Below are 18,352 nucleotides of genomic sequence, written 5' to 3' on the forward strand. Positions count from 1 at the left end.
TGAAAAAGAATTAAGATGGTGTGCTGTACTGGCAATACTAGGAGGGGTCACCATTGCAGGATTAGCTTTAGCTCCATTTACTCTGGGGGATTCTGTTGCTCTCGCAGGCTTAGGGTCAGCAATAGCCTTAGGTGGTGGAATTGGAAGTAGCGTTGCCACCCGTCCCAGTTTTCCAGGGATTGTTCTCATTTTTGAGCGACAGTCCCGGAAAGTTTCCCGGGACACAGTTTGTCCCGTTTTTTTGTGAAAATGTACTTCTAAGGTGGAATTTCCTGGTTTCAAATTAAACTGTTTCCTTCTACTGTTACTGTGTTTTCTTCATGGTTGTGTACATCCAATGCTGTGTCCGTAAACGGGTAAAAAAAAACGTGTAAAACAGTGGATTGGCTAATGCCAGGCGTTTACTTTTATTTAATTGGAAGCTCAATTTATCGCCTATCGCCTAGCCACTACCTGTGCTGTCAGTCGGTCGCATGCATCCACACACACACCCAGAATGAAACAGTGTGAGTTCAGTTGCTAGCTAGCTTTTTAAAAACTTTCTATTTACTCAGTTTTGTGAAATGGGGGAAGAGAGACGGACAAGGAGGATAACACAACAAAATACGGATAAAGCCACCAGTGTCAAAGAAAAAACAACCTACAACTCAGACTGGGCGAAAAGAGAAAACTTTTCTGAATGGGTAAGGCCCACCCAAGGAGACCCATTCTCTGCTACCTGTGTTTTGTGTCCTGCCAAAAATTCAGTTAAATATGAAGGAAAAACAGCGCTGGAAAATCATGCAAAAACAAAGAAGCACAAGAGTTTTGCATTAAGCAAACGCAAAAATCTAGCCATTGCAACGTTTATGACAAAGAAAGGTTTACCAGGAGAAGACAGGACAGCATTAGTGGAGCATAGCATTGTATACCACAGAGTGCTTCATGGCCACAACTACTTATCTACAGATTGTGGTAATAAAGTAAGTGTGAAAATCTTTCATGACTCAAGTATTGCCATGAAAATGTCATGTGGAAGAACAAAAAGTGAAGCTTTAGTTCAAAACGTCCTAGCACCTTACAGCCAGGAGCATTTAGCTACAGAACTGAAACATACCCCATATTTTTCTGTCTGCTCTGATGCATCAAACTCGGGGAGCGCCAAACTATATCCATACACAGTCCAATATTTCCATGAAGACGAGGGTGTTAAATATGGGCTATTGGAATTTTACGAAGACCCCCATGAAACCAGCAGCGCTATCTACGAACAAATTTTGGATATCACAGAAACTTCAGAACAGTACAAAGAGATACTGAGGCAGGTTCCAACCAATTGGTTATCTTTATTGCCTGCAATTCAGTGGATCCTGGAGTGTTGGCCTGCCCTCAAGTCTTATTTTTTGTCACTGGGAAAGAAGGATTGTCCTGACATTATCTGGAAGGTTGTATGCAGAAGTGGTGCTGATGCTGCCAACAGCAGTGATGAGGATGATGTGACAGTGTCTGAATGTTTCCTGTTGCTCATGCACAATGTAATGCAGGAATTTGACAGCGCAATTCGGAAGTTGGAAAATGAGAGTGCTACTCTACTGGATGTTCACAGAGTAATTAGCCGATTGCGCAGCCAACTAATCTCGCGTCGTGCAGACAGATTTTATGGTAGTAAAACAAAGCAAGCATTCTGAAAACTAAGTGCAAGAGACCAAACGGAGTTTGCAACACTGGTCGACAGCTTCTTTGAAAAGGCTGTTCAATACCTGGAGGCTAACTTTGATTTTGATGATCCAGTTATGTCTAACGCTAGCTGTCTGCCACTGAGTGGTCTAATGGAATGGGATGCTCTTGAGCGACTGGTCAACAAATTAGCTTTGAGCATTGATGAAGACAAACTGTATCAGGACTACACTGTACTGAAAAATGTATTTGAAAGCATCCCAGAAGAGCTGGCACCAGACAAGTAATGGGCTTTTTTTTTTCAAGGAGAAAGCAGCAACTGAATTGCTCAAAGTGGTATTATTTGTTTTTTCTGTCCCTGTCAGCAACGCCTGTGCTGAGCGTGTATTTAGCCACATGGAGGATGTCTGGTCAGACAAAAGGAAACAGGATGTCAGTGGGGTTGTGTCAAAGCCGAACTTTAAGTTAGATTAAACTTTAAATTGTCATGCTTGGAGTTTAAAGCATTCATTGAGGGACAGCCGGGACTTCTGCAGGCAGCAAAAAGGGATGAGAAATACACATGGAAAAAGAGGTGGGAAATGTCAGTCTTAGGTTGCCCAAATTTACTAAGTTAACCCTTAATCACTGTTTGGGGTCATTTTGACCCCACTGGACTTTTCCTTCATTTTTTAAAAGTGTTACCTTCATCTCAGGGGCATGAAACTCTGTGACTTTTACTAAATAATCTAACTAAACATGCACAAAAAAAACTGGGCTTGATTTGGTTGTTCTAAAGGTGTGTAAAATTTTTTTTACCATTTAAGGTGTTTGGGGTCAAAATGACCCCACATTGAAAATGAATGGGAAAATGAAAAAAATGACTTTTTTAAATTTTGTTTGGCAAGAAAATAAAAGTAAATCCATTATAAATCTGAAATTTTCTACATATAAACCAAGGTCTGGTCCTAGAGCATAAATAAAAAGTAGAACGAACTTTCTATCTCATACACACACACACACACACACACAATTGTATGTGACAGCAACAGAGAGGATTTTTACAGAAATTGGCAAATAAAATAAACAAAACTGGCATAAATCTAAAAAAAACACATTTAAATCAAGGTCTGGTCCTAGAGCATAAACACAAAGTGGAATGAGCTTTCTATCTCATACACACACACACACACGTGACTGCAACAGAGAGCATTTTTATAGAAATTGGCAAATAAAATCAACTAAACTGGCATAAATCTAAAAAAAAATTACATTTAAATCAAGGTCTGGTCCTAGAGCATAAACACAAAGTGGAACGAACTTTCTTTTTCACACACACACACACACAAATGTATGTGACTGCAACAGAGAGCATTTTTACAGAAATTGGCAAATAAAATATACAAAACTGGCATAAATCTAAAAAAAAAAAAAGTAAATTTAAATAAAGGTTTGGTTCTAGGTCTTGTACTAGAGGAGGAACGAGCTTTTGTATGTGTTTTCTATCTCTATCTCTACTTTTGTAATTGCTTCTAAGTGAGGACTGTGTGAGGATGCCCACAAAGTGAGGACCACGAGTTCTGATTAACTAGAAATGCACAAAACTATTTCTGCCCACAAGATGGTGCCCTTATCCAATACACTCCTTTGGACTACGGAAAACACCAAGATTTACATAAAAGTTTTTCACCATCAGACTGAGGACCGGCGGGCACTTGGGTTTTTAATGATTAATAGGTAAACTAAGATGGTGTTTCCATTACTGAATATTTAATAATGTAAATCTGTTATGACAAATGCACAATGAGGTTGTCACCATTAACAGGACAGTGTTTTTTTTATTAAAAACGTTATTGAATAAAAGTGCAAATTGGTTATTTCATCAGGGAGAAGTGTTTGTTTTATTTCCAGTTTTATTGATTTTCTTAAAGGGATATTTAACTTGAGGGTGAGTGTAAGGGTTGAAAAAATTTTTTTTTTAGTGTGGTGTATCTTTTTGACGTTATTGTGGGAGATTTTGAGTATTGTTTTTTTGTTTTGTGTGTGTTTTTTTTTGTCTTTTGAGTATAGAGATATTCTAAACTAACTGTTAAGTTGCCGGTCAAGGAAAATGGGCATTGGTTGTAACATGAAATATGATTAAGAACTTTTAAGGTTGAGCACACCTTTTATAATATATTGAGTGTCAAATTCAGAAGTGTATGCTTTTTTTTTTTTTTTTTTCAGAAAATCATCCCTGTTCCACGGTATTAAACACAAACATGGCAGACATAATAAATAAACCAGCATTTATTATTATTGTTCAAGTTGTTAGAGTGCTAACAAATGAACAAACTAACAGACAATTCACCCTTTAAAACACGGAAATACAACAGAGGGAGGAAACTCAGTCAATTCATTCATAATGCAAGCTTTCTTTTAACTTTAAGAATTTCGTTGTATACAAAATACTTCACGTCTTTCCACTTCTGCGCACTTAGGACTGGAGACTCTTTGGCAATGCACATCAGGCAGTCCTGCTTTCCTGGAACCATTTTAAGGGCGATTGACTTGGCAAGGCGTCGTTTGACTGCCGTCCTCTCCTGGTCATTCCAGGGTCTCTTACCTCGGTTCTTCACTACCCTTTCTGGAGCATCTATGAAACAAAAACCAAAAGGTGTTTATTAGAAGTTGAGTTGATAATAAATTGAGACCTTATTGAAGTTGTATAACCTTCTGAACCCTTCCTTGATTAACTAATACTAGTAGGCAAGGCATGTTTATTTATACCGCGCATTTCATACACAAGGCAACTTAATGCGCCTTACAAAAGAAGATATGCGAAATTACAGTAGGTAGACATCCAAAACGTCACTTCTACCGCCGCTCGTACCGCCGCCGCGGCGTCTGCAAAGTGCATTTGCAGCTTTTGACCGCTGAGTGGCGCTTTAATCATAAGTTTTCAAACAAGCGCATCAAAGCACATTTTCGCAAATAGACGTCAGTTTTGCCTCTCTGATGTGTTACATTTGACGGCTGCAGTCATGGAAAATGAAAGAAAAACACTATAGTTAAAAATATTTAATATTCACAGATGAAAGTTTGGTAATTATGAAGTTATGTGCATTTCTTAGAACGAATTCAAACAGGATAAATGTCAAGCCTGTGCCTGAGCCTGTGCTTATATTTTCTCTAAGCTACACAGTATACACCATATTTTAGATTTGACACATTTAATAGGTGTGCAGTATTATTTATATAATATGAATTATGTGTTATATTATTCAAATAAATTTGGTTTTGGTTTACTTTGCATCAGAGCATAAAAAGTGGTAGCCTATTTTAGTGAGATAGGCTGCATGGATTTATATGCAATATGTCAATGTTATTCTCATATATTAGGCCTATATTTTAATTTATATTTTAAAATTCCTTTAATAAAAACAACATGCATTTTTGTTATTCGTTTAACTGTCCTTTATTTTGACAGACAACTTCTTGGGAAAATATATTGTCTGTAAGAAATTGTTGCTTGTTTTATAAATTATTTTCTCTTTAGTAAAACGTGAGGCACTGTATAATTTCGTTCCCATTATTTAGGCCTGACTAAAACAAGAAACGAATAAATTAAACCTGCACGATTTAGCTAAATCATTGAAATTCTAAAGAATGGACGGATTAATAAAAACGTCCTCACGATTAAACTCAAGTTCTCTCATTATAATCACCAAACTGCAAATGATGTAAAAAAAAAAAAGAGCTTCATTAATAGACAACTTCAGTGATTTTAAAGGGAGCCGCCGTTACTTGCTTACATAGAATTTAAGTAAAAAAAATAAAAAAATTGCAGCCGCATTTAAATGCAGGTGTGTAAAATGTCTGCGTGCAAGATTTGCGCGGCGCGCGAGTGATGCTGAGTTGCATGCGCAGCATTTATTCTATTTGTTTTATCTTCACTACAAATCTTGTTTGGGTTTTATTGTGGATAATTGCATGTAAAAAAATAATTTACGTTGTAATGCATATGCAAAATGTGAATAACTATTCATATTTAAGTTGTTTGTGCGAAAATTATTAATGCGCATGCAGGACAGGGAGGCGCCCTCTAGATCACTTGAATTTTTTTCCTGATAATGAATTAAACTTAAATTGTGGTGTCTCACATACATGAGAAAATATAATCTACAGAAAGCTTGAAATGTCTTTTAAACGACGATCAATTCAGAACGAAAGCATTATGTAATCTGTGAAGGTTGTATGTCTCTTTAAAAGGCGCGTTCATGTGGAGAGAGGCAGCACTGTGAATTTCATCTTGCAGCCGACAAGAAAACATTTGTTTATTAATAAATAATTAAAATGTCTCCATTTTTACAATTATTGGGCTACTTCTGCCTGTGCTTTGGGGCAAACTTAATGTGCTTGAGCGCGAAATATATTAAGGCTCATTATGGATATATGTAAATGTAATATAATCCTGCGATTAGTTGAATAATGACAAATGAAACGACTAGTAACTAGAAAAATCTTACATGGGAGGCAGAGACCTATTAAATAGCCTCTAGACATCTCTGTTAAAGTTTTTAAAGCATTTATATACGCGTTTGCATAAATTCTTCTTTCAGAACGGTCTGTAATGGATAGATGCCTTAACACCGATTTTTCCTCTGAAACACAAAAAACGAAAATTGAAATAAAATTGATTTTTTTTTTTTGAGAATGGCCAACCCTTCTCTGCAGATATTGTTGCTTCTGGTTTGTGCATTGTAAATAGGCTAAAAAAAAAAATTAAAAAAAAAAAAATTAATTAATAATAATAATAATGTCTCCAAAAAGTTTTTTTGTCATGTCTGTATACGCATGTGTATTCCAAATCTAAAAAAGCCTATAAAACATCATAGACGGATCATACTGATGTCTGGACTGGTCTGGATGTCGGTTTGGGAATTTATTTTTTTTTATTTTTTGAGTTAAGGCAACTTCCTCTGAAGTTTATAATAACTAATAAACTATATTGCTATAGATTAGTCAACATTTGAAGTGGATCAAAACCTTTTTCAAAGTTGCCCTAAAACCAAAATGACGAGTCCTATCTAAACCTGTTCTGCAAGTTTGATACCCTCATAAGAAGACTGTGCATATGAAAGACCAAGAGATTCACACCTTTATCTCGACCCCCACAAGCTATACATAACTACCCCAACCCCCTCCAGCTGAACTGAAATTCAGTCTGTTTTTTGGCTGTGAGGAACAGTGTGTTCTCATGTTACTGTGTTGAAACATGCCTGCACTCACAGCAGCCTTACTCTTTTTATTCATTATTTTCCCGCAGCCCATATTGTTGTTTTCACAAGACCATACTAATAACAAATTATCAATTGATAATTAATCATTATTTTACGAAAATCATTGTTATTTGTGAACGTAGCGTTTGCGCAAGGCTTTAAGACCAAGCGGAGTCCTCCATCAGCATCTCCCGCTAACTGACCCAGCTTCAAAGTCCGCAAATTTTGATTTAACTAAATCAGTTTGAGCGAATACAACTTACTGATCATGAGCCCAACATTTAGCAAGACAGAAAAACATTCAGTCTACCTGAAGGAAGATGCATTTCATTGTAAGTTAATGCTGTTAATTAAATAGAGAGTTAAAGAGAGAGAGAGAGGGGAGAGAGAGAGAGAGAGAGAGGAGAGAGAGAGAGAGAGAGAGAGAGAGAGAGAGAGAGAGAAAAAAAAAAACCGTGTTGGCTATTCCTAAACTTGGAGCTCATTATTGAAGTACAAATCCAAACACCAGGAAGCAAACTCTCAGTGTTCTTTCATTGAAAAGTATGCATTTTGTTTATTCACAAGGCTATATGGTTGAAAATAATATTTTAGTTCAAAAACTTTAAGTGCCATTGTTTTGTAAAAAAAATGCTTTACTGGCTAAACGCAGAGCGGTTCTCACCCGCGGCCCGTCACGAATTCAAAAATGCGGCCCACCATGCTGAACACAATTAAAAAAAAATAACTTTCAGTTTTACAATTCATTTTTAGTTTTTACATTCATTTAAAAATGTACTAAAAAATATAAGCTATAGCCTAATGTTTATATGTAAAATTCTTTGTTTTTCATATATTATTTTCAGACATGAGCAGACCTACGTTCCGCATTTTGAGAACACATACAAGCGACCGCACTTTGGCAGAATTCAGTTCAAATAGTCATCAACAGCCATTAGTTCGGTAAAAATTGAGCATCAGAATTGACAAATTTGTTTTTAAGGGAGTAAAAAGAAGTGTGGAAATGCCAGCAAATGAACACATACAAATAAGAATAGTCACAGTATCAGCAGTGAAGGAGAGTGCTGGATTTTCGGTTTGCTCCGTAACTCACTTGAAGAAGTTCAGGCAAATATACAGTGTGAACACACACGGAGGTGTGGAAAGAGTGAAAACAATACTGTAGGAGTGGATAGTGATTAATTGATGATATGTGGAGAAATATTTCTTAATTGCAGAAATGTGGCAAAACAGCTACATTTGTGAACGCACATTTTCTGCATGTCGTCGCGCGTCAAGTCATGCTCCCCGTGCGCGTCTTACAGACTGCAACTTACAATAGCAACTTTCATTGTGCTGTTACTCCTTTAGAGCCGAATTTCACAAAATTGGTCAGCTCCCCGACAGCATCAGGTGTTTTATTTATGGGGAGTAGAATTATTAATTTATTTCAGTGAATGTTATCGATTAAATATCATAATATTTAGGCTATAATATTATAAATCAGGTTGGTTTGTATTGATAACGTAATATGTAAATGATATGCGTGCGGCCGCGAGACTTGCACTTGCCACCATAGTGCGGCCCGTGAAAAAAAAAAAAAAAGGTTGAGAACCACTGGGCTACGTTTCATAGCCCTTCAGTTGTTATGCTTTAAAATCCCATAACATTTGAAACTCCTTGAGATTTCACCTCCTAAATCACTAACCTTTAAAGTCACAAGTCTATAATGGTCAAATTTTACTCAGGCCGATGGCACTTTTAATTAATTATGTTTTTTTTTTTTTTTTTTTTTTGAATAATTGTAGCTTACATAAATAGGTGAAGGAAAACAAATATGAATAATATTTGGATCGTCCCCCTTATTTTTTCCCTTATTTTCTACAAGAATAAACATGATAACATATTATTAATTCATAGAAATATTCATTTAAGCAATTAAAACCTGAAACATATTTATTAATTCATAGAAATAATTTAAGCAATTTAAAACCTTTTTTTAAAACTTGAACTTCAATACTATTAAACTGAACCTGATTTACAATCTCAAGGAGTTTATAAGTTAAAAAGGGTATAAACATGTCACAGTGCCATGTTAAATAGCCTAATTAACTTGTGTTAACAATATAATTAGAACTAACAATATAATTCGAGTTTTTTTTTTAAAATGAAACAATTCCTGTATAACATGGGACAGCAACCTTTATATCAAAACATTTTTTAAATCGTCCGCTGAGCAACGCGCTAGGCAGGTTGAGCTGAATGTGAATGTGCTGCACAAAGTCAGTTTTCAGATGCAATGAAAATAAAAAATAAATATAAAAAAAAACCCTGGAAGCCTAGATTAGGCCCAGACTCTGTTTCCTAAGTACATAATAATTATAATTACCCCCACAGTAAACAAATTAACCGAATTAATCACCTACTTTTCGTTTGCTGCATGTTATTTTTATTTATTTATTTATTATTTTTTAAAACAGGCTAAAAAATAAATTAAGTTTGTGAGAGGAAAAAATATATAAGTATATATATAAGAATATATATAAGTTCATGTATAAGTTGCATTTTATTACATTCAGAAATAATAACGGCTGGCCTAATAATGTCTAATGTGCCAACAGGATATTTTTAGTTCTCTTCACTTAACAAACAAATCCCTTAAATTTAACAAATTTATCAGAACAGAACAATAATTACAATATTAATTCTAATGGATAAAAAAATTGCAGTATATAATAATATAGGCTTAGCTATAAACAAACAAAAAAATAAATAAATGAATAATAATATAAAGTGAACCATAAGGTAAGGTTGGGCTCTCATTCGGGAGAAATCCAAACGTTTCCATATTCGTGATGTTGCCTATTTCAAGCTTAACTATTATTCATTAGGAAAATAGGCTTTGTAGTTCACGCGTGTTTCAGTATGTGAGGGGGAAAAAAAATAAAAATCATAATTAACAAAAATATGCAAAGTGGACCGCTGCTCGCGCTGGATGGCACGGTGAACGGCTACTGTTTCCAATGAATTGTGCGCGAGCGGGCACCAGCGCGATCAAACATCTGAAACAGAAAATACAAAATTTTTGGTCACACAGTAAAGGCATAATTCAAAAATGCAAAGTGTTAGCAGTTTGAAAAATCAAGAATAATAACAGAATGAATCATAAATTATTGCTAAATGTGGGACCGTTTCATTTCTATCTGCAAATGGAACCTGAAGGATTGTTTTTTTTGTAAACCAAGAATGAACCGAAATGGAAAACATTTAGCTTTTTATCCGTATATATAGGCTTATATTTAATGGACCTGTTTAATAACAATAGCAAGGCTAAGATCCTTTGTGTAAAGGGTCTTCTTTTCATTTTGATGAGTAGACTGTAGCCTAAGACTATCCTACATTTTGAAATTAACTCACTGTACATTTTTAATGGTTTTTTAAAGATGGTACAATGTTATATCATAATGTTATTGTTGTTTACCTCCTCCTTTTATCTCATTTTACAAATACATTCAGTTCGCAATCCGTCCGTCCTTTGCGCCACCTGGTGGTAGTTTCGCGAAGGATTTTAACACTTGACTGACTTGAAGTTAACGCCGCGGCCCTGCGGCGGCAGTACGCGCGGCGGTATTACTCATTTTGGTTGTCTACCATCTGTACAATCAGGTTAAGGCAAACCACATACATAACAACGTCAAGACATAGGAAATAAACAATACACATGGTCACATGCTGGAATTTTTTTCTTGGGGACAAGAAGGACGACCGGCCATTGACCAGTAAGAGAATAATGTCAATTAAAACATTTTGTTTACTTTATCACAAAGTCCTTTTTTTCTGCTTGAAGGCCCCTATACCTGAGTTTTTAGTTTTTTTGTAAGGTAACATTCTTTTTGACCCATAAAAGTTAGTTGTAAAAGTAGTAATTTGTAAAAACCTTTTTGTCACATTTTGACTCCGAAGGATGGCCGTGATGACAAAAATACCTATTTCGCCACATTTTGACTAAAAGGTTAAAAATTAGGTATAAGACACAGGTCTGAGATACATTTTTCCTCTTCTTGATCCAGAGGTGAGAGCTGTCGAGTGTGTTTGATGACTAGTGACTGACCTCTCTGCAAATAACCCACCATCGCTGTTGACATTCATGTTTAGATGCTACAGTCGAAGCATGAACAGCTGGTGGTGTCAGAGCGGACATACAGGGTGATTTTTACTCAACACAATTCAGTCTACTCTCATTGCAATTACTGTTATCATTGTTTGAATTTAAATGTTGTTTTTTTTAACTACTACTGTTTTTTGATGTGATGAATATTTTGCCTGTAAATATATTCAAGTCCATATAACAAAACTGACTTCATTTGAGAAAGCTTAAATGTGTGTCAGGGGATTTTTTTACGGCTTAATTTACAAGCACTGTTACGCCTTAGGGCTGGGCAAAAAAACAGATTTTTCGATTAATCGTTTCTTAAAATGTGGTCGATTCAAAATCAATTCTCAAACGCCATGAATCGATTTTTTTTCCATATTTATTTATCCATTACCCAATGGCTATTACCCGGTTTTAGTTTTCCTCCACTGTTCATAGGCTTGCAAACTCCATTTTATAGCTAATGCTGTGAGATTTTATGTTTGTTTTATCTTAATCATAAAATAACCTCAACTAGTGCTGCACGATTAATCAAATTGCAATCGCAATGTCAAGCCTACGCAATAATGATGTGAATGTCCTGAGTGTGACACCCAGAAAGACTCACGCTGCGCACAAGACAGCCCAGAATACAGTTCTCTTTCGTGCTTGAACGAACAATAACACACACAATTATGCCAAAATGACTTTTTGTCGAGTATCTTCATTACATGAGAGTAGTCTTATGATGAACGTAGAGTTGTGACTCGTGAGAGAATGAGGCACATGTGAGATCCTGTCAGCAGTGGCTGGTCTTAAAGGGACAGTACACAGTAGCCACTAATTATCTCTGTCATTAAAGTTAATCAAAGAACAAAGGGAACAGAGAAAAACACTCACTGCTCTTGACTAAAGAACTTTTGTGAATTTTTGTTAATTTTTTGTGTATTTGTATATATATATATAATTTATAATTAATGCAGACTGTTTGATCTTCTTTTTTAGATGATATATATATACTATATTCATATATATATATATATATAGTACAGGTCAAAAGTTTGGAAACATTACTATTTTTTAATGTTTTTGAAAGAAGTCTCTTCTGCTCATCAAGCCTGCATTTATTTGATCAAAATACAGAAAAAAAACAGTAATATGTGTGAAATATTATTACAACTTTAAAATAGTGTTCTAGTTTTCTATTTGAATATACTTTAAAAAAAATAAGTTATTCCTGTGATGCAAAGCTGAATTTCAGCATCATTACTCCAGTCTTCAGTGTCACATGTAACATCCCAGTCTATCACATGATCATTTAGAAATCCACTCTAATATATTCTGATTTATTATGAGTGTTGGAAACAGTTCTGCTGTCTAATATATTTGATGAATAAAAGGTTAAAAAGAACTACCATTTATTCAAAATAAAAAAAGTTAAAATAATAATATAATTCTAATAATATATTTTCTTTACTATCACTTTTTATCAATTTTAACACATCCTTGCTGAATAAAAGTATTGATTTTTATTAAAAAAAAGAAAGAAAAAAAAAATTAACTGCCCCAAATTACTGACCAGTAGTGGATATTGTTATTGCAAACTATTTTATTTTAAAAAACATAGCTTCTTTTTTTTTTTTTTTTTTTTTTTTTTACTTTTTATTTCATCATCAAGTATCCTAAAAAAGTATCACATGTTCTGAAAAAATATTAAGCAGCAGAACTGTTTCCAACTTTGATAATGAATCATCATATTAGAATGATTTCTAAAGGATCATGTGATAATGATCCTAAAAATTCTGATTTGTTTCTAAGGGATAATTTGTTAATGATCCTAAAAATTCTAAAAATTCAGTATAAATAAATTTAAATTAAATAAATAAATTTGATCAAATAAATGCAGGCTTGATGAGCAGAAGAAAACTTATTTCAAAAACATTAAAAATAGTAATGTTTTCAAAACTTTTGACCTGTACTGTAATATGTATAATATATATATATATATATATATATATATAATATATATATATATATATATATATATATATATATATACTCTATATATATCTATATATATATATATATATATATAGGATTTGTATTAAATATATATTCATTGAGACGAATCGAAATCGAATTTAGAATCAAAAATCGAATCAAATTGAGACCTTGCGAATCGGAATCGAATTGTAACATCTGAATCCATACCTAGCCCTATGTAACACTAATGAATTACCTTGTCACAGAAATTATAATAAAGTGAAAGCAAACTTGAGAAAATTGAGAGAAAATCTGCTTGTCAAATGCGTGTATATTAGACGCGTCGCGCGCAGCTCTTAAAGACACAGTACCAATAGTAAACACGCTGCCGCTTGTCCTTAAAGGGACAGTTCACCCAAAAATAAAAATTCTCATTATTTACACACTCTAATGTTGTTCCAAACCTGTATTAATTTCCTTCTAATATTTTTCTAATATTAATATTTTGAAGAATGTGGCTATCCAAATACCTGGGCCCCCTTGGCTTCCATAGGAGAAAAATATACTATGGAAGTCACCAGGGTACATCAACTGTTTGGTTACCCACATTCTTCCAAATAACTTATTTTCAACAGAAGAAAGAAACTTATTCAAATTTAAAACAACTTGAGAGAGTAAATTATGACAATTTGAAATTTTAGGAGAAATATACATTTAATGTTAATAAAGCAACAAAATCAGATCAGATCAGACCGGCTGTTGTCAGACTCCTTGTTCATACACAAATCTCACTGGATTATTACAATTAATTAATTAAAAATAATTTTTGGAAATGTAAACTGATATTTCCTACTGACACACTACAGCAAAAGATATAAATAACTGACTTAAAACCATTTTTTTTTTGGTTAGGATATTAACATGACTAAGACTTTTGCACAGTACTGTATATTAAACAGAAATTCAGTAATTAACATCTTACAAAACATCACTTGCATTGTCTTATAACGGCAGTCTTCTCTGGCTCTTCTTAGGGGATTGCTTTAGCCTCTTAGCACGCCCTTTTTGATACTTTTCATCTATTAAAGAACACAGTCATGTTAAAACAGTGATAATGTAGATGCAATTTAACAAGGCCAATAATACGTAAGAGCATAATGAGCCAGGACACGACAGGTTTTTTTATGGGTGTAACAAACTTTGTTTTGGGCATGTATTCATTTTTAAACTTTACATTGTTTTGACAATTTTACATGCAGAATTTTGACTATTTGCCATTAGCTGTAAATTTTCTGCATTTCAATGGTTTTCTTCTGCTTGCAGTGAGTGTTGACATGGCTGTCTCCTCCCTGGTACCTACGGGCGGAGAGGATGCAGCTCCATGGGCGCATTTAGCGCAGGTTCTCCCTCTTAGTGCAAGACAGATAAGTAGAAAAATACTTCAGTTTGTGAAACAAGCATGACATTTGGTCCAAGTGTTTACTAAAACCCTCTCTGTCAAAAAAATCTGGGTGTCCACAAAAAATTCCTAAATGAAAAAAAATAGTCTAATTGATGTATGGGATACAACTAGGTTTGGTTATCCTCCACCTCGCCCGATCATTCATCCAGTGCCACTGAGGTCCCGTGTGATCTGTGCACCATCTGGGTAAGAACATGAGCCCCTGCCCTCGGCTGTGCTTTAGCTTTCACACCCTCAACTCAGTCTAACTAGATCTTAGAATGATTTTCTACCAACTAACTGATATGGGGCTATTAGACAGCATTTGGGACACTGAAACTAAAACTATAAACTAGTCTTTATTGTACAGAAAGTTAAAGCTCGGTACAGCATTAGTAAAGATCAGCACTGACACTGAAAGCCCAGGCTGAGTTACAGCAGTGAAGTCAAAGAGTACCCTGTCGTGCAGTGGTGACATTCACTCTTTATACATGTAATAAAACCGCCACCTGAATTGTGCATAGACAGGTGTAGCCTGATAGATTCAGACAGTCTATTCCAAGAAAAAAACTATTTAAATACATTTTTTTCTGTGCCTACAGAATCCTGGAAAAAACATTTTCAAGGTTTGTGGGGGCCATATTGGACTCCATCTTTGTTTATAGTCTGCTCTATGAAATATTAAACTCTAATCCTTCCACCTTTGCTTGTTGACGTTCTACCTTAAGTCTGGTAAGCCAAAGCAAATGCATAAACTAATAATCAGACAAACCCACACGCAAAACCAATGATAAAAACTGAGAAAAAAAAAAAAAAAAAAAAAAAAAAAAAGAGGAAACCAAAAAAAAAATTTCAAAAGTTGGCTTTATGGAGATGATTTATGCCAAATTTCATGCTTGTTTCACCAAATGAAGTATTCTCTTTAGTGGAAAAAATTAATTTATCTGCTGCACACTCTTTGGGGAGCTCCACGAGAAAGGTTTACTTCATGGCGAGGTTGAACGTACTGTGACTCTGTGTGTGGCTTATAGACAACTGCGGCCCTATGTGTACAATTTTTAAATTTAGTTGGAGCGGTTTTTATTCAGGTGCGCTCAATAGTCTGGAAATAACGGCAGATATATTGTCATTTATGTTGAAAACAAAGTGAAAAACAAATCAAAAATCTCCCAATAGAAATGCAAGGTTTGAAAGAGGACCTTCTTGTATTTCTGTTAACATGGTAATAGATTACTGTTCTACAAAGTATTAAAATTAATTTCATGCAATGATAAACAGTAGAGCTGGCTCACTAGGCCAAGATCAGTAAACCTTGTTTAAGAAACAACATTAGCAGTAATGTTGTGAAGACAAAACTACACCATTTAGTAAAGTGTAGCCTCTCTGCATGTTTTAGAGGATAATAACAATAATAATAAAAAAAGCACTGAAAGGTCACAGAATGAGATGTGCACTTGTGCTTACCATGCTCAGAGTCACCGCTATCTTCATCCATCACCAACTCATTCAGTTTCTAGCATTGTTGTAATCCTCTTTGGTTTATCAGCAGATGAGCTTCCTGAAGTTGAGTGTGGCTCCTGTCCACTGTGCAGCATTGAAAACAGTAAAACTCAACCAAAATGTTGACACCTACATATTACAAACAGTGACAGTAGAGCCTTAAAGGTGCATCTCAAATTATACAGTCAAAAGCTGTGACTGGTTACATATATTGACAACATTGACAATAATATATGCATGTCCAGGGGGGTATTCCAGAAAGCAGGTTATGTGACATACCCGGGTATGTTTAAGAGTAAGTAAGTGGATAACCTCAACTTTGTCGGTTCCCCAAAAATGGAGGTAACATTCAGGGTATGTTAGTAATCATAGCAACTCACTCTCTGAACTTAACCTGCTCCGGAGCAGCTTCTGTTCCAGCTTCTGTTAGTTCAGTTCAGCGAGCCTTCAGTGGGCGTGACAGATAGCACACAACATTATATAGTGTTTGTTTGTAATCAATATAGCATTATATATATATATATATATATATATATATATATATATATATATATATATATATTTTTTTTTTTTTTTTTTTTTTTTTGATATGTTAATGAGGAAGCACTAATATAAGTTAATAAATAAGGTAACATTATTCTAATATGATTATTTCTTTTATTGCCATATATAAGAGTTATCTGTATAAATTATAAAAACACTATGACAAGGTAATGTTTAACTTATAAATATTTATTTAGTCTTTATTTATTTACATGTTATATTATCTCACACATGGATTTTCTATAAGTGTCTAAATTCTAAATCAAAATGGACATATCTGATATGACTTAATATACAATTAGCATAAAACAAAATATATAATTCACATTCTCAAGGATTAAAGATTACATGGAAAAAAAAAATCACGGTCATCAATTAGGTGGCGATATGCACTAAGCATGTAAACAACTAATGAACAAAAGAAGAATGTTCCATTTCGACTACATATATGACCCACTTTCAATAAAGGTTAATGTTCCAATGGGTGAAATTTCCCTTTTAAAGTACAATGCACAAACATTAAAGCAAAATATAATTTGCCATAAATTTAACAATGTTTTGTTATTTTATGTCTGTTTTTTTGTAATCTATCATGTATGGATATATAAAAAGAGGATATTCAGACACACTTTTATACACTTTGAGGATAGACCTTCGTATTTGATTACTGATATTTTGGAATGTAAAAAAACAGATCTGTGAAGTTAAATGTAGTTAACACTGATTTAAGAACACTTAGTGCCAAAGTTACAGACTTACCATCATCATGTTTTTCTGCAGTTCTCTCCATTTGTCCTCCACCTATCTCCTGGTGCACCAGTCCATCTATAAAAGAACATGTTTTGATAAGAGTCAAAGCCCTTCATCTGAATCTCAAAAATACACCAGTACTACAGCAAAACTCTAGAACTGCAAGATGATCTTTTAGTTTGAATGAAATTGCCCACAAACACGACAATGGTGCACAGGGCCGGCCCTGACCAATTTGCAAGCCTAGGCAGATTTTACCTGGTGCCCCATGCATCACAGCCCATTTCACCCCGTCATTGTGATCATGATTATTTAGCATATATATATGCACAAATAGCAAGAGCATTACATCTAGCATTCAAGTTAAGTCACCTTTATTTATATAGCGTTTTTTTATAATACAGATTATTTCAAGGCAGTTTTACAGTGATAACAGGAAAAGTTTGCTTCTCCTGTACAACAGAACTTCAGTAAGTTCAGTGATGGTTTAATTTTGTTGTAAATAAGTTATTAATTTAGTTCATTTATATATATATATATATCACTCTGGATAAAACAGTGATGTCATCATCCAAATGTCATTCATGCACAAACTATTCATTGAGCACCAGCAAAAGTGTTTGTTTTCCAGTTGATGGTAGCAATCTTCCACTAAACTATGGCATGTTTCATGTTTTCACCATGAATGAAACTGAGAAATGTATTCTTTAATGTGAATTTTACATAAAACATTGCTATTTTATTAAACCTGTATATAAATATCATTACTAATTTTGGCAAAAAAAAGCCATATATTCCCCCAAAACTGCACAAAGAGTAAAACTTTAATTAAAAAAAGTGATAGTAGGCCTAAATGCGTCTAAAAAAACTGACATGATTGTTACAAAATCACACTGTCTGCGGCCTCTGGAGAACTCAGAACAACTGCTAGCATAAAGTTTAAGGTAAAAATAACTGCCATTAAATTATAGTATCTTACTACTACGCAATTTGATAAACTGTTCATTCATTCCACCACTTTACCTCAGTCTTTTATCCTCTTTACCCTTTTATCCTCTTCTCTTTTCAACACTGTATCTATTACAGACTATATAGCTAATTTATAATGTGTCATGTAAATTTGGCCAT

At 34.3% G+C, this 18,352-nt stretch overlaps 1 long non-coding RNA gene across 1 annotated transcript; it reads right to left on the minus strand.

Moving 5' to 3' along the window:
* Positions 1 to 3,906: 3,906 nt before the first annotated feature.
* On the minus strand, positions 3,907 to 17,301 carry LOC122142565. Its single transcript, XR_006158683.1, has 2 exons — positions 17,234 to 17,301; positions 3,907 to 4,270 (listed from the first exon to the last, which is right to left on the minus strand). It is a non-coding gene; the product is annotated as an uncharacterized LOC122142565 (long non-coding RNA).
* Between the last annotated feature and the right edge of the window lie 1,051 nt (positions 17,302 to 18,352).

This window comes from Cyprinus carpio, unplaced genomic scaffold (genome assembly GCF_018340385.1).
Source record: "Cyprinus carpio isolate SPL01 unplaced genomic scaffold, ASM1834038v1 S000000004, whole genome shotgun sequence".
NCBI classification, from domain to species: Eukaryota; Metazoa; Chordata; class Actinopteri; order Cypriniformes; family Cyprinidae; genus Cyprinus; species Cyprinus carpio.